General features: G+C 48.4%; 1 protein-coding gene and 1 pseudogene across 3 annotated transcripts in view; one reads left to right on the plus strand and one right to left on the minus strand.

Moving 5' to 3' along the window:
- The window catches only part of LOC147625068 (putative RNA-dependent RNA polymerase 5), a 143,864-nt gene that overhangs the window by 65,953 nt on the left and 59,530 nt on the right, over positions 1-18,381 (minus strand). The gene's annotated exons all lie outside the window — the stretch shown is intronic.
- Positions 12,507-13,748, plus strand: LOC147625069 (uncharacterized; annotated as a pseudogene).

The raw sequence follows: 18,381 nt of genomic DNA on the forward strand, positions 1-18,381 counted from the left end.
CCATGAATGATCATCCACGTGAAGTGCTCGCCTCATGGTCATGGGTAGCTTGTGCCAAAGAAGCATCAAGCTCATCCTCACTCTCATCCTCACTGGCATGCTGCTCCTGCACCTCATCCTCTTGTTGCTCTTCTTGTTGACTCATCTCCCACTCGGTGAAGGAATCTGCCTTCTTGGTCACGCTCTTGCAAAGCATTCACAAGTTCGCGCTGACGAAGACAAGGTCATTGGCACGCTCTACCCCGAGTCGGTTCCTCTTCCTAGAGGCAATGTGGCTGTAGGTACTCCAAAGTTGCTCCAAGCAACAGGAGCTGACGGCGTGGCTAAGTATGCGGATGGCAAGCTGCTGCAGCTCCGGTCCATCTGAACCAAAGTCCTCCCACCATAGAGCAGCACCAACTTTGGAGCGGTCAACCTGTGCATCATGACAGCCATAGGAGCCATGAAATGACCTGTACATCGAAAGCTGGTCCCTGATCTTGCGCCTAACCGATGTCTTTGGTGGTTGAGGACAAAGGAGACCATGGTGTTGGCCTCCTCAATGAGCTCACCTCATCCCCACTCTCATGCAAGAGGTGGGCTCGCACTTTGTCGGCGCCACCCGTTCGCCGGTACGGGCAAAGCTTGCATACCCATGGCCGAGAACCGCCTCCATGAACGGATGTGGTGTAGTTCACCTCCTTCTACGAGAAGCCCCGGCACGTGAGGAGGATGCCATGGTTGAAGATGGCTTGACTCTTGAGCCTTGAGGAATGAGAGAGAGAGAGAGAGAGAGAGAGAAATGAAATGAAATGAAATGAAATGAAATGTTAACGTCTTCAAAAGGCCATAATGACCTATGAGACCAAAAGTTACATCATGGTGGATCTGATACAATGTCTGGATTAAAAAAACCCAGAAAATGAAAAATAAAGATGATACTACTGGCACCTAGAAAATGAAACTGGAACTGGAAGGTACACTATGGAGGTACCTCCATCTCATAATATGTGCCGCATCGGACACTGGCGGATCTCCTCAATATCCTCTGTGGTCAGCACCCTGACTGGGTGTCCCGCATGCCTCGCAAGAATAATCCGAATCTGCCGCTGCAACCTCCGTCTATGCTGGGATGCCCTCCTCCGTAGTCGTGGGCGTCTGGACCACCCAAGCTCAATCGCACGATCAATCAGTGTACCCCTGGTGTGGGCGGTATCCATGTCCTGCTGCTGCTGTGGTCCATCTGGCGCAGTGATGGCTGGACTAAAGAAGTCTGTAATGTGCCTCTGAGTCTGGCTCTCTGTGCGCCTAAGCAGGCTATCTCTATGTCTCCGCAGCTCAAGCAAGAACAATCCCAAACACCTCTGGTCGTGGTACCCCATGACTCTGGAAAGTGGTCCAAAACCCTCTCTGAATAAACAGTGGAAACGACCACGTATCTCATAGTATGCAGTACAATGGCATATATAATGCAGCTCTGTCTCTGGCTCCCTATGGCATACTCGGCATATCCTGGCCTCAGCTGGTATACCTCTATATCGGCCAATCTCAATCTCAAGCTGGTGTGAGGATGTGCGAATCTGACCAATAGCACATCGTACTGCATGAGACAAGTGTACATCCATGTAACTGGGTCTGATCACAAAACCATCTGCTGTGAGCTGAAGAAAATGCTCTCTGTAGAAAGCCATCTTCGTGCCCAGCTCCTTAGTCGGCTGTATCCATGTCCTCCTAATGTCCAGCTGAACTAAATCCTGACGGATGAGTCTGGTAATCTCTGTCCGTGTAAGAGTGAGAGAGGGTGCCTCCAGAGAATACTAGAAGGGAGGCAATCTGTCCATGCTAAAACCATGTGCCTGGAACCAAGATGTCATCTGTCCATACCAACAAGCCGTGTCTCCCTGTAAAGGGAGGACTCCAGGGCGAGGCGTGCATATCTGTCTCGGGGGAGATCCCACAAGCCATGTATGTAGGAGACTGATCTCGTAAGAGCCTCAATCACCAGAGGGGCAGCCGCCAGCTTTGCTCGAATAATCTCATGAGGTACCACAGCCTTGGCTCTAATAAGCCTAGCAATCATAGATACCAAAGGCCTCTCCATACCTCTCCACCCGCCTGCGCTGTGATGGCCCACTGAAGGTCCCCATATCTGCACTCCATAAAGCATAGCTAATGTCACTAGAGTGTCAAAAAGCCAGAGTTTCGTTCGAGGTTCCTGAAACTGAACCTGCGAACACATCCTCTCCAAACCACCCAGGGCTGCATGTGCTCTATTCCTTTAGTCTCTGCTGCTCTCCTCATCGAAAGCACTGGCCCACTGAATACTACCCCAAGATATGTATATGCATCTGTATACTCCACAATCTCCTGCCCATATGTAAATGTGGAAGCTGATCGCCTAACCCACTGTGGCGTGGTGTTAAACACCATAACCTTGGTTTTGCCAAGGTTGACAGACAATCCACTATCATGTGCAAACTCATGTAAAGCATCCAGATGACGCTGCATACCCTCAGGGGAGTCAGAGATCAACACAATATCATCAGCATATAACAATAGTGGGATCCATGTACCTGCTAGCTGGGCTCCTCTGTCCCCCAATCTCTCAATGTAGTCAGAAGCCTCATCCACATACATACCAAACGGTGAAGGAGATAACGGGCAACCTTGCTTCACTCCTATAGTGGAGTGAACCAAAGTAGAGACCCCTTCTGGGGTGCGTACCTGTCCTGCAAAACTGATCTGTATAAAGCCATAATTCCCCATATGAGCTCTGTGGGTACCCCCATCTCCTAATCGCCTCATCAATCTGGCTCTGGGCACTGTATCAAATGCTTTGCGGAAGTCCACAAAGCTACAATAAATCCGTCGCCCATGCGACCTGCCCTCCTCAATAATGGCCCGCAAAGTCAAGATGTGGTCAAGAGTAGAGAAACCTCTCCTGAACCCTGCCTGTCCCTCTGCTCGAATGCCAACTCTCTCTGCCCATCTACTCAACTGCTGCTCAAGAATGGATGCATACAATCGTGCTAGTGTGTGACCAATCATAATAGTGCGATAATTCCCTGGCTGCATAGGGTCCCCTGACTTGAAGATAGGCACGATGGTGGACCTACTCCAAGTCTCGGGTAAGCCTTCGCACATAGCACGATTGAACATCACTGCTAGAAGCTCTGCCAGCATGTCTCTCGCATGAATAAAGTGCTCAGCAACCAATCCATCGTGATCATATGCTCTCCCAGTCTTCATCCTATCAATGGCCTTCCTTACCATCTCTGCGGCGGTAAAGAAAGTACATGTCTGTGGGCATGGTGCTGGCGGGTCAGGAAAAGGTGTCTGTCCAGGAACTGTATATAGAGATGCTGCATAACTACCCCAGACCTCTGTAGAAGTGATGGCCAAAGCAGGGGAGGACTCATGAAACAGACGCCAATCCTCCCTCGAATCCTGGCTCAAGAACAGCTGGTATAATTCCTGCTCTAGCTGAGCAAGGAAGGCCCGCTTCTTCCTTCGCACAAGGCGTCGGAAGGCAATACGTGACTGTCGGTGAGTAGTGACTCCCAAAGCAACCTCCGCTGCAGTCGGGCTCTGGTCTCTCTGCACTCCTCATCATACCAGCAGTTCTGGGGCATACATCTAGAATGCTGTCTCTGTCCAGGCTGAGTATGTGGATATGCCTCTCGCGCTGCATCATGTAAAGTCTCTGTCAGTATATGGGTCAACTCCTCCAAAGGTCTCCCTGGCTCCTCTGTGTACAGACGTCTATAAATCCCATCTGTGTAGACAGCATCAGTCTCTGAGGTAAAAGTATATCGAGTGTGATCTGCCCCTCGTGTCCTCTGAGCTGTGGTAAAGTGAAAAGAGATAGTCAATGTCAACAATGCATGATCCACTACTACCCCAATGGGCCGAGATCCAACTGTGAAGTCCTCAATGCATGAAACAAAGCTCGGCATAGCCATAACATAATCCACTGTGCTAGCACCATGTCTATGTGGAAAGCAAGTAAATCCAGCTGCTGACGGAAACCTCTGCAAGCCATTAAGTATGGCCAACCCATGCGCAGTCCCCATATCTACCAAATATCTCCCATACGCTGTGCACTCCACATCCTGTGAGCGTCTGTCTAATCCCATATCCAGAGTGTCCAACTCTCTCAGCATCTCCTCCGAGGTATCATAAAAGGCTGTCTGGCGGTTGCCCGTCCGGGCATTAAAGTCCCCTAACAGGATGATGTCTCCATCCCTAGAGAACTCCCATATGTCATCATCTAGCACAGAGAAAGGAGACTGCCCTCTAGGTGCTGCATATGTCGATGTACTAGGAGCAAAATAGCATATGGCAATATACAGGAATCTGCCTGTGTCGGCCCTCAGTCTCGGCCCTCAGTCTCACCCACATATATCTGGCCTGATCATCTCTCCGAACTATGTGTAGAAGCGGTTGCAGCTCCTCCCTGAAAAGAACTGCCACCCCTCCTGATCCTCTACTACTGTGTACCGATCTCGTCCCTACTCTGCAAGCTGTCTCCCATCTGTATCCTGTCACCTGTAGCATCATCTGACCAGGGGCCTGGTGAGTCTCCGAGTAGAAGACTATATCTCTATCTCTAAAGCTGTCCTCAAAGGCACCTACATCAAGTCTGAGGGATCCATTGCAGTTCCAGGCTGCCAGCTTTAATTTGGTCCCATAGGTCTCGCACCGTCATGTAGAGCGTCGCTCCACGATGACCACCCTCCCTTCTCTATAAAATGCTATCTTACCCTTTTCTCTTGCCGCTCTAATCTCTGGCATGACTTCCTTCATATGTGCAAGCTGTGAAAGAGTAAGATCATCACCAAGAAAAATGCCTGTATTCTTTAAAGTGGGTCGTCTCTTCAAGAACTCCTTCTTCGCCTCAATAGAAGGGAAGCGAAGTATGAGAGCTCTTTCCTTTGATGTTTCCCCGTTGCCTCCGCTTTTTTTGCCCACTCTCCAGGCTTTTGCGTGTGTCGGACTGTCAATCCCCATCAACACCATAAGCTCTTTCACCTCCTCTTCAACCTTATCCCCGTCTTTAAGGCCGGTAATCCTCACATGCAAAGCACGTGTACGTCTTCATTGTTCCTCTTCCAAAGTCATGTTAATGATTGTAGGTGTAGGGGTTGTTATCTCCTTATCTTTACCCTTCTTGGCGACCTCTATCCACTTCTCCGCTTCATCCATCTTCTTTTGCGTCTTGGTGATGACTTCCACCCATGAGGAAGTCTTTGCTTCTTGTTGCTTCTCTTCTTCCTTAATTGCCCGTACTTGTTCCTTGATAACCTTGAGCTCTTCTATCATGGATGGCTGAATTTCACCTTCTTCAAGTCCACCATTTGCCTTGGCCTCTGCAAGCTCCCTCTGAAGAGCTGAAATTACGCCTTTGAGCGTGTTGACTTCCCCGTGAAGGTCTTTGAGAGAGAGAGAGAGGCTAGAGGCTAGAGGCCTAGAGCCTAGAGCCTAGACTCTAGAGGCTTGGAAGTTGGAAGACTCAAGAGGCTTGAAAGTTGAGGGAGAGGTGAACCGTGAGAGAGAGAGAGAGAGAGAGAAAGAGGCCTAGAGCCCTGAGGCTTGGAAGTTGGAAGACTCAAGAGGCTTGAGGGAGAGGTGAGAGAGAGAGAGAGAGAGAGAGAGAGAGAGAGTCTAGATAGTAGGGCGGCGGCCCGCGGGCCTTGTGTGAGAGCCTAGAGGCTTGGAACTTGGAAGTTGGAAGCTAGAAGAAGCTTGAGCCTTGAAAGCTTGAGCCTTGAGAGTTGTGTGTGCTTGTAGCCTTGTAGAGGCTTGTTCTTATATAGATAGGCAAGAGAGAGAGAGAGGAAAGCCTCAAGGGCAAGAGAGAGAGAGAGAGGGCCAAGCCTCAAAGGCTCAAGGCTCAAGGGCCAAGGCCCAAGGCCAAGCCAACAGCCATAAACGGCTAGAAACGGCAAGCGCAACGGCCAAAAAACGGCAAGCACAACGGCAAAAATTAGCCAGCAACAACGGCTCTCTGCCATCCCTCACAGTGTCGTCCCCGACCGGCGTTCCCGTCGTCGTCCCCTGTGAGAAACGCTCCATGGGGGACGTCCGTTCCGTCCCGATTCGCCGTCCCCGCGTTCCAAGCAGCCGTCCCCTGTGACTATGCCCACCGCCAAACCATGCAGATCAAGTGCTTGCATAAGTTGCTGAAGATCTAACTGAGAATTGCTTAAGAAGAAAAAGGAGCCATCAGCATAAGCCTGGCTAACAAAAGGCGTCCCCCAAGAATAGCAATGCCATGCAAGCGCTGCTCCGAAACTAGAGCATCCATGTATAGCAGTAACAGATGAGTGGCGATAGCATATAGCAAGGCACTGAGAGGATAGCCTTGCCGGACGGTGCGGCCCAATGTCCAAGAGGAAGAGAGAGCATCAGCCAACAAGCAACAGGTAGAGCCATCCACATAGAGCCAATGCACCACATGTTGCATTCGACGACCGAAGCCCAACTGGGCGAGAACAGCTGCAATGAAATCCCATCAAATGGTATCAAAAGCTTTCTCAATGTCTACCTGCATGATAAGAACATCCTAACCAGTGTATTCGGCATACTCTATCCCAATGTAAGTATTAGCAATATTATCAAGAATATGCCTGCTAGGCACAAAACCATACTGGGCACGGTGCAAACCAGCATATAAAAACTGGGACAACGGGAGAACCAGCATCTTAGAAACCAACTTATAAACCACTGGCATCAGAGTAATCGGACGCCAATACCATAGACGTTCACACCAATTTTTTAGGGAGCAAAGCAACAAACCCTTTTTCCATGAGAGAGGCATCACACCAGAAAGCCAGGCATTATTAATCATGCGCAGTAAAACAAGGCTTAAATCATCCCAAAACTCAACAAAGAACTCAACTATAAGCCCATCCCATCTTGGGGATTTTGAGCGACCCAATCGGGCCAAGGCAACTGTCAACTCCTCATCAGTAAATGGCATCTCTAACAAATTTGCCTCGTCCGCGGAGAGAATAGGATGCACTCGGCGTAAGAACACATCACGTGCTACAATTTCGTTTGAGGTGGAGGGTCCAAGAGCAACAAACAAATCAAAGAAAATATTGTTGGACAACAAATGCTACATGGGAGGCTTAACGAACTCGGGTGGCCTCAACTACAGCAGCTTAGAGATCTTAGTCAGCAACGTGCCCTTTCTGTTGATAAGCAATCTTGCCTTCAATCCGCACATCATTGCTTGGCTGACATGATAAACGTAAACTCAAGAAATGGCAAGTCCGTTCTCGTCATAAAGCATTGCAGGATAAGGGCTGCTCCTCTAAGGCTTTTTTCAAAAGCCTCCACACTTCTTGACGTATGCATTCCCTTCATAGGGTGCAACGGCATGATGGGACTTAAACTGACAATAAGCAACATAGTCTCGGACAACATCCTGCATGCCCATGGAAAAACGATCCCATGCCCAGTCGGCATCGACAGAAACATCCAAAACAAGGCGATCAATGAGTCCATGTACCATGAACCGGAAGCACTGATGCTCGAGAAAACTATTATTAACCAACAAGAGCCTCTTGCAAGGCAGACGTCATATAGACCAGGAAATGATTCGACAAGTGCATCGAGAAATCCAAGCTCATTGCATAGGTAAAAGCACCAAGCTACACTGCATTCAACATGTACATCGGTCCAATCGAGCCCAAGAGCTAGTGAGAGCATTGTGATGGAAAGTATAGCCAGTGCGACCTGGCATAAGATGCAACCATAAATCACAAGCGTGCAAGGAATCGAGCATACAACCCCAAGCGTGACGTTCCCTTAAGAGCATATGAGACCGATGCGTACTATTGTCCCCCGCATCAGGTTCATTATGAAAATCCTCGCAAAGAAAAGCACAGCTCGCGTAGCAGAAGTTTGCGAGCCATAAACGAAGGCAAACTCATAAATCTCCCCATTAAGCAGACATTGAACGACAAGGAAATGGCCATGCGGATCATTGTACGCAACATGTGGGTGCAACTCATGATGTACAAGCATAGCAACACCTTAAAAAGCAGAAGAACCAGCATAGAAATCTGAAACCTAGCAAAATATCCTTCATGGCCCACCAAAGAGTGTTGATTGTGCTCGTGCAAACACACTATATGCAGCTTACTGCTATTAATGTAGTCCCACACTAGCCTCCATTTATTTACATGGCAAAGGCCTTGAACATTGTACGTAATGCATTTGAGCGGTATATACATATGTACAAACTGCAAGAAAGTTCCACCACTCAACTCTCAACATGCATGGCTGCACTAAGTTGGTGACTACTCATCAACATAAGCAAGCTCCGGAAGGTCAGAAGTAGGGGCATCAACAGGAACATGAATACCCGATAATGGATGCAATGAATCAACTCCTCGAACCACTACTGACCAAAGTTGCCCCACCCCAAATCCATCATCAGGCATAGACTCTGAGGAAGTAGCAAGAGTTTTGGTCCAATTCCTATTGACCAATGGCCTGGCTTTAAGTGGTTTCTTTGGCAGTTGCCAATCCGACGAGGCAACAGCCTTAACCGCACCATTCCCCTTTTCCCAAGTCTTGACTGGCGGGGTAGACACTTTAGCTTTCCCTTTCTCAGTTGTTGTGGGTGGCGAGGCACCCGAGGGACGAGACATAGGTGCAAGAGAAGGCCCAGAGATAGGAGGGTCTACCGGCTGGACGGCAACGGATGGAGACTTTAACAAAACTTGGGGACAATCAGATTGCATGTGACCAAACTTTCCACACTCAAAGCAGGAGCCTGCAAAATTTCCCCATTTGAGTTTAAAAAAGACCTCCTGAGAGGGCATACCAGGCATATCAATCTGAAACGCCACATGGGCAGGAGTGGGTTTATCTGTGTCCCACAACACGCAAAAACGATTGACATTGCCATTCGAATGAGGTCGACATACAACTTTCCCCAGTGCTTCGGCTAAGAACGATAATGCAGGTCTGCAGTACAAGGCAAGTCCAACACCTCCACCCAAACCGGGCATTTGTGCCTAGTAAGATTTTAATAATCCTTGGTTGGCATCCAAGGAAAAACATGCACCAACTGGCGACAATAAAACAAGGGAGATTTCTCCAAAAGCATTTGCTTATTCTGTGGCTCAGTACAAGTAACCTCATAAAAACTACGGGCAGCTTTGTAATAGCCGGCAACAAAGCATCCTTTTAGCAAAGACTTAATCCACTGTGCAACATCCCCCACATCAGACATGCGGCCAAGAAAGAACAGCACAACCGCTTGATGTACCAAACTCAGCACTGGAGCATACAAGACTTGTCTCGGGATCATAGTCACAAGAAACGTTTCGAGGTTTTTGGGATTTTGTTTCGAAAGGTTTCGTCCCTCGGCTAAGAAACCGCGAGGTTTCGAAAAATCCATAATTTCATAAAGTATAAATACTTAAAGAACTTATAGTGGCCATCTAAAAACACAGTGTAATGATGAAAAAATGGTCTCTTCTCACACATCTCGGGGAACCATCCTTATTTTGGTGAGGCATTATGGCAATTTTGCTTGATTAGATGTCCCAAGTGGTTCAATCAAGGACTCTTAAGGAAAGAAGTAGTAGAAAATGGAAAAGGGAAGGAGGGAGGCAGGACAAGAAGAGGGAAGGAAGGTGATGAGGAGGATATGGAAAAAAATAAAAAATAAAAAATTTCCAAAAAAAATCAAGGGAAAAAAAGGACAAAACCTGAAATTTGGGTAAAACTGCCGTACTCGAGAGGTTTCAAGGTTATTGAAAACCGTTTCGAGGTTTCGAGGTTTCGAAAGCTAGAAACAGGTTTTTTTGTTACTATGCTTGGGATAGAGACACGAAAAGCCGGCTCTGGCTCATCCCAAGCTTGCTGAATTTCAGAAATCCCTTCTTGCAAGGTGTCAACAAAAGGCTGTAATTCCGGATTCACGCAGCGAGCAGGCACATCATCAACCACAACCTGGCGACGCTTAAGGTCACCTCTTTGAAAAGTCTTCACAAGCTCCATGAAGAAAACCCTGACCAGCAAATACTGATACACACACGCGCGCGCGCACGCACACATAGGTCACGGAAGGGAAGAGGAGTAGGAAGGGAAGATCGGCGATAAGGGTGCAGGGCTAGAAGCCCTAGAGGGCAGTCGCAGTGGCAGCAGGGAATTCCCTGGCAATCTCTTACACCACACACACACACACACACACACACAAAAAAGCACACAAGGCAAAAAAAATAAGCTGACATCCCCAACTAGAGAGAGTTACCCAACAAACACACCTATCATTGCAAGCAGCATGAAGAGAGGAGAAAGCAACTCATTCCTCCTTCACAAGAGGAGCACAGGAGTCTTTGTGTGGTAACTGCAACCAAAAGCCCACCTCAATGTATCCATTGGAAAAAGGAGTTTTATATCCAAGCTTTACGTAAAACCACCCTATTTTTTGGAAAACCCTGTAATGAAGGTCAGTGGAAATTGCTTTTTACTGCAAGCCAACCTCCAGGTCACAATCATGTATAACCAGGTTTGCCTAATTGGCTTTTTCCTCTTGCTTTGGTGAAACCCCACCGTTTATATGCTGGAAGGCCCCTACTTGTATCTCAATGTAAGTTGCATTCTCATGTGTATATCATCCTCATGTCAGTATTTTGATTGTACATCTCCTCCGTTCTGCCATGTACTTCCTGTTTAACCTGTGCATAAGAGAACCATATCAATAGCATCAACTGTAGAGTACATACAACCCTGCTTGAGAAAGAGTACGTAGAACCCTGCTTAACAGAGAGTAAACAGTTAGGGTAAACTGTTTGGCGGTGAAGAGTAAACTGTTGGCAGGCGAACAGCCCACAGTTCACTGCCAACGGATGCTTAGTGGCCTCACTGGTAACTGACATATCATGAGATGGTGGTCTTGCATTGTAACAACCTTCCTGATGATCAAAGAGGGACAAAAATCTTGTTCACAGGACGGACGAGGAGCTTGTTACGAGAGAAAGTGCAGCATTGAAAAGTGGGCATATTGCTGATTTGTTAATGAAATGACCTATGTAAGGCATGGTCACATGGAGGGTCATTCCCGAATTCTTGGAACGTGGGAACGCCACTTAGCACATGTGGGGAGCATGGGAACATCATGGAACGTGTGAGGCAGCTGGTCACACAACTCACGTTCCGCGAACGGATGTATGAGGGGAGCGTGGAATGGAACGTAATGTCATAACCTCTCATTCCTATAGCTATGAAGTTACAGGATGTCCACATTTTCTATCTTGCAATCTCTCTCTCTCTCTCTCTCTCTCTCTCTCTCTCTCTCTCTCTCTCTATGGTAGAGAGAGCTATCCGCCGGTTACAGCATGGGAGATCGGCTGACCACACAGGTATACAGAGTGAGCATCTTATTTATGCAGCTGACACACTGGGACCCTTTGTTGCTCACCTCTTTAATAGGGCACTAGTGGAGGTCCTACCAGCTGAGTGGACTATGCACACCATCGTGCCTCTCCACAAAGCAGGAGACATGCTAGACCCCAACAACTACAGGACTATCATGATTGGTCATACATTGGCCAAACTTTATGGCGCAGTGCTCGAGGCAGAGTTGAGCTCATATGCAGAGAAGGAGGGACTGCGAGCACCAGGGCAAGCTGGATTCCGACGAGCTTTCTCCACTATTGACCATATATTCACTCTGAGATGTCTAATTGACCAAGCTAGGGCGCCCGAGAAGAGATTATACTACTGCTTTGTGGATTTCCGCAAAGCATTTGACATGGTGCCACGAGAGAGACTCTTCCAGCGCCTACAGTCATTGGGGATCCCATCAGGGATGGTTTGGGGCATCTATGCTTTATATGACCTTATTATTCTAGTCTCTAAGTCGCGGATGGGACTACAGCACCATCTCCATGCACTCGATGACTTCTACACACAGAGGGGGCTTACAGTGAACCTTGGGAAAACCAAGGCCATGATTTTCCACACCTCACGGCCCGTTCGCCATCTTCACACTAGCAGGAGGACAGGTAGAGGTGGTAGACTCATATGTGTACCTGGGGATTACATTTACGACTCTGCCAGGAAGATTTACTATGGCATAGGCAGCCAGGGATATACTCACACGAGGGTATGCAGCTCTGGCCATGCTAGAGAGACAGTGTCACCAGGCACACTTCCCGCAGCCCCGCACGAAGGGGTGGTTGTTTGACACACTAGTCACCCCTGCTTTGATGTATGCTGCAACAGTATGGGCACCTGGGCTCGCCACCTCCACATGGTCTCAGATAGAGAGGCCTCAGATTTTCATGCTCTCACGGATGATCCGCAGCAAACCCTCTGTCCCACATGACATTGTCCGAACGGAGTTTGCTGCACCTCCTATGCTAGTAGAGGCCCTCTTCCAGACGATCTGCTTCATACAGAGGATCAGAGATATGCCATCAAATCGACTCTCACATAGAGCTTTTGAGGCGTCCAGACGGCTCGTAGAGAGTGGAGATCGGAGATCATGGTATTCATAGATGATACAGTGGCTCACTCAGCATGGTCTCGACATAGATCACCTACCACCTTTCCAGTATGATATACATGCACCACACATCCAACTCTCTCACAATGAGAGGAACAGAGTCATAGATCACCTACCACCTTTCTAGTATGATATACATGCACCACACACCCAGCTCTCTCACAATGAGAGGAACAGAGTCCTTCGGCAGGATCTATGGCAGTGATACACTCAAGAGACTTGGATTACACCCAGTCAGCCTCTACCGCCGAAGATGCTATACTACAGAGATCAGTTTATGTGTATCTCAGCGGATGGATTCATACAGAGACCTGGATACATGGATGTGTACATGCCTCACAGTGCCCGAGTGGCGATTGGCCAGCTCAGAGTATCATCACACCAGCTTGAGATTGAGGCAGGTAGGGCAACATGGATCCCTAGAGCAGAGAGGATATGCAAACTATGCCAGGAGGAGGTTGAGAGTGAGGAACATTATGTATGCAGATGCAGAGCATATAGTGTCATTAGAGAGAGATACACCACCATCTTCAATGGACATCCCTCACTCCGCCAGATCATGGAGTCTGCAGACCAGCGCAGATTTGGCCAGTTCTTGTTAGAGACACAGCACCACAGAGAGACACTGATACGGACTCATACCACAGGGAGAGGTGGGCGACAGCTCGAGCTCACTGATTTCTTCCAAAGATCTATCCCAGTGCCTACCTTGACACGGGAGGGGGTTACACTTCAGCTCGCTGCAGACCTCCAAGCCAAACGGAGACCAAGAGCACCAAGCTACCAGACTCCCAGACTACATCAGAGGGAGATCACGGAGATACAAGCTCGACATCAGCACCAGACTCCCAGACTACATCAGAGGGAGATCACGGAGATACAAGCTCGACATCAGCACCATATCCAGGAGCGGCTAGCTCACTTACACTCACACCTGGAGATTATGCTCCGAGGTATTTTTGCCTCGCCATCGCCTATGTATCACATATTACACCCCCATTATGGTACTGGTTGGAGCTAGACAGATCTGCATTGCATTCTTGTATACCCTATGCATATAGGTTGCATACTGAGCCTCTAGCAGTAGTGCTCCATCCATCACACCCCCCCACTAACTCAGTTCTTTCATACTGTATTTCATGTTCATTTTGTCCCTTTCTTTTCTGGACATCCAGAAGACATTGACAATTGTACATTGATTTGTCTCATAGGTCGAGTTCGGCCTCTAGTAGACGTTAATATAGCTTTCTTTCTTTCTTTCTTTCTCTCTCTCTCTCTCAATGCAGCCCGCCATGGCCTAGCGCCGCTGCCCAGCCCCCGTTGTGCGCCCAGGTGGGCGCTGCCTAGCCCCCGCTACCCATTCCCCAACTTTGTGCAGCCCCTCCCGTCCAACTGTGCGTAGGTGGCTGTTTTCGCCTCCCCTCCATCTCTGTTGTGATGTTCTTGGTCTTCTTATTGTCGTTGCAACGCTTGCCATAGTCGTCGCCTGAGGCGTATACCTAGCACAGCTTCCGCGTTTTGGACTACTCGATCGGCGGCAGACACACTCAGACTAAAAACATGTCTCAATCCCATGAAGACATGTATGGCTGACCGTGAAAAAGACATCACAGAAATGCAAAACACTTTGGCATCATGTAAGGAAAAAGTGGCTGCGGGTGAGAAGGAAATACATTCATGGGCTGAAATTGCCAGTGCCACAAAGAAACAAATTGAGGAAGTAAGCCCATGGATTGAAGTAGTAAAGAAGCAGAAGGGTACACCAGTCAATAAAGTAGAGGTTATGAATGCTACATTGGAAGAGGAAGGCATGAGACAGGCACGTGCCTTACATGTACATGTAGTTGGTTGGAAAGATAAGGGGAATCCCCAAGAAGATGCAAAAGCTCTTGCAACAAAAATTGGAGCCACTGATGTACCCATTGCTGGAGCATGGCGAGTAGGCAGAGATGAAACCAGGGCGAAGATATGGATCATCAGATTTGGTGACTTGGAGAAGAAGAAGGCCTTCCTCTCCAGGGGGAAAAGATTTATTTGGATGAGGACCTTACACCGGCACAAAAAGCACACCGGAAGGAACACATGCCGCGTATGCTTGAGGCAAGGAAAGAGGGGAAATGGGCGGTATACAGAGATGGCCAAGTCATCATTACGGATAGGAGGCCCACCTGATAGTGCATGGCCTATGAGACCTTGCAATTCACGGTGTGGAATTGCAATGGAGCTCTTAGAACAGATGCAGGATACTTTCAGACACAGTGATATTGCTATGTATATGGAGACCCATCAGTACACAAACAAGAGGCTTCCTGACACGTGGGGTTATAGATGGGAATCCGTGTTCCACCCTCAGCCACGCACAATGGGAGGTACTAGAGGATCTGGAGGAGTGGCATTACTTTTCAGGGAGGAGCTTCGTGACAAAATACATGTGGTACATAGAGATGCAGATGCGAGGTACATGTGGGTCTGAGTATGCAGAGAGGGGCTCCGCGAGCTATATCTAGCAGTATGCTACTTTCCCCCAACAAATTCCACGTTTACACCATCGAAAGAGTCGCCCTATACGCCACTATATGATGATATCATGAGGTTTGCCAGTATGGGAGACATATTACTATTGGGAGACTTTAATGCGCATACAAGCACAGAGCAAACAGAGCTGTATGATACTCATGAGGGTATGTACGGGGAGACCACGGCAGAGGATGTAGGGTTGCAGATATCAGCACAAGATGAGGGGGAGATTACAGATTATGGCAGGCATTTTCTCACACTCAAGAGTGCACATGGGTTGGTCATATACAATGGCCTATCGAGATGGCAGGGATCAGATGCTCTCATATGCTGGAACTCTAAAGGGGGAGCGAGCACAGTGGACTACTTGATGGGATCTCCTTCATGGATACCTGATGTGCAGGATTTCACAATTTCGAGTCGGCCCATTGGCATAGCAGCTGATCATGCATACCTGAGTTTCACACTAGTCGGTAGATCCCCGAGAGATGGGCCAGCCACTCATCTACCTAGGTACCCGAGATATCCGTTTACACGTGAGACAGTTGGGGTTTACCGAAATGCAATATGTAATGGCTTGTTTTCTTTAGACCCACATAGCCCTCTGGAAGAGATTGCGAGAGGATTGGCAAGTGTACTACATGCATCCGCCTCATATGTGTTTCCCTGCACTATGATCCCTCCCACCCACCCCCTTCCGCAGGCTGCCGCAACACTACCCCACAGAACAGTTGGTATGATGATGAGTGTCATGAGACACGAGCACAGCTACAACGTGAGATTGCCATTGGGACTCACACACTGACAAGCCAAGGTGATCTTTTGGCGCCTTGTGCGAAGGAAGAAACGAGCCTACCTGGCTAAGTTAGAGGAGGAGATCAACCAACTCTTCCTAGGGAAGGACAGCAAGAGGGCATCCAAGATGTTTCAAGAGAGAGAGCCTAGTACTCCGATTACTTCACCGGAGGAATGGCATGCTTATGCTAGAGAGCTGTATGATGCACCAGGACAACCCCCCACCCCCCCTCCACTAGGAGCTAGACCGGCTAGCAACAACTTTTTTACTATGCGGATGGTGCTAGATGCAATAGACAGGTTACAGAATGGAAAGGCACAGGATCATGATGGGCTAGTTGGAGAGCACTTCTCATATACACGTGATGCTTTAGCTCCATTGATTGTACATGTGTTTAATCGTGCCATTTGCAAGCTGGACAGAGCATACCATTGTACCACTCTTTAAGAGTGGGGACCCCATGGTACAGGCAACTACAGGACGATCATGATTGGTCATTACTTGGCCAAACTATAAGGCGCTACATTGGAGTCGGAGCTAAGCCGCTGGGCAGAGAGGCATGGTCACCGAGCACAGGGACAAGCCAACTTCAGGAGAGGATTTACTACCTTGGATCACATACTTACACTTCAAGCACTTATTGAAGAGGGCAAGGCATAGAAGAGAAGGATATGCTGTTGCTTTGTGGACTTATGCAAAGCCTTCGATATTGTACCACGTGCCAAGCTTATGCACAGATTGCAGGACATTGAGGTACCCGAGGCTATGCAGTGGGGGATATATTTGTATGAATCTGTGACAGGCAAAGTCCGAGCTCCAAGCGGACTATTCGATATGGTGACCAGCATGATAGGGGTGAAGCGGGGATGCTCATCCACCCTCTTTGGACTGTACATGGATGTGGTCTCTGATTATATAGACAGATTGGGAGGCCCAAGGGCATGCCTGGCAGGGGTGTTGATAACCATCTTGTTGTATGCAGATGATAATTGTTCTAATCTCAGACTCTCCAGAGGGATTACAGAGACATTTGGATGCATTACACGCATTCTGTGCAGATAGAGATCTGACAGTGAACCTTAGGAAAACCAAGGTTATAGTGTTTAACACCACACAGGCATGGGTGACGAGATCAGAGTATCAGTTCAGTTTCCGGGGGGAGCCGGTTGAGTACGTTATGTGATATGTCTATTTGGGAGTTACTTTCACAGGACCGCGTTTCTCCTTGAAGGAGGCAACAGCAGCTAGATTAGCTCGAGGGCATGCAGCCTAGGGGGTACTTGAGAGGTAGTGTGCACACATACAGTTTCAAGAGCCGCGCACCAAATTGTGGCACACAGACCCTCTTGAATGGAGCTCAAATTTGGGGACCCAGCATACATCAGAGATCTCAGAGAGGGACGGATAAGGGATGGAGGCATATGGAGAGACCACTAATTATGATGATTGCCCACATGATTCGGAGCAAATCATCGGTACCACATGAGATTGTTCGGGCTGAGTTGGGTGCCGCACCAATAGTGACCGAGGCCCTATTCCGAGCAGTTACCTTTTTACAGCGGCTATGGGAGCTCCCTCAGCAAAGGTACTCCTGATTGGCATTGACCTCATCCATACAATTGGCAGAGGATAGAGATACTCACTGCTGGTATGCTCAGATGAGATCATGGAGAGGGTTTTGGGCCGTTACGCAGGGTCATGGGAGTTTGAGGATCAGAGATGCCTGGGATTGTTCCTACTTGAGCTAAGGAGACACATAGAGACCCTCTTGGCAGACAGGAGACCGAGCCATGATGTACTTAGACAGAGGATCTTCACAAATTTCTTCAGCACACCAGCACCAGTAGCCCAGCCCACACACCTCCTAATACCTCCTCCATCAGGCCATCAGGCCATCAGGACATCAGGACACCAGTCACGCTCCCAGGGAGTCAACATTGATAGAACAGTCGTCTTATGTCATGCTCGTCGGCCATGCCCACCAGGATCCTGAACACGGCATCCTCACCATCGCCAAATCAGAGCCATTATTGATCAGCATCAAAGGCGCCTACCTTGCTTCTACGACCTCTCCATTTTAGACAGCCCCATGGCGGAGATATTTGATCTGAGGAGAGGGCAGCACTTCAACTGATCAACATACATGGATCTACTTGATATACATTTTCCAGTATTTTCTACTCAATATCATCTAGGAGTCTTACTCTCAGTTTTGGTCTCATAGGCCATCATGGGCTCTTATAGACGTTAATATATCATTTCATTTCATTTCTCTCTCTCTCATATGATGACGTGTCGTTCCCGTTCCGAGTCCAAACGTTCCCCGTTCCCCGTTCTGAAATCGGCCTCATTCTCGCTCCCAATCCACGTTCCATGTGACTATGATGTAAGGAATGTCTAGTATATAACTATGGATATCATGTGTGATGCATTTTTATGCCGTGAGCTTTCATTTATGCACTGGCGTGGGCATGCAGATGAGTATTGTAGTTCACATAGCTAAGTCTTTTCTTTCAATGTGAATAGCAGGATGCTCTCCTGACACTTGTCCGCA

This window comes from Cibotium barometz, chromosome 24, assembly GCF_041138505.1.
Source record: "Cibotium barometz isolate CiBa-2024 chromosome 24, ASM4113850v1, whole genome shotgun sequence".
Lineage (NCBI taxonomy): Eukaryota > Viridiplantae > Streptophyta > Polypodiopsida > Cyatheales > Cibotiaceae > Cibotium > Cibotium barometz.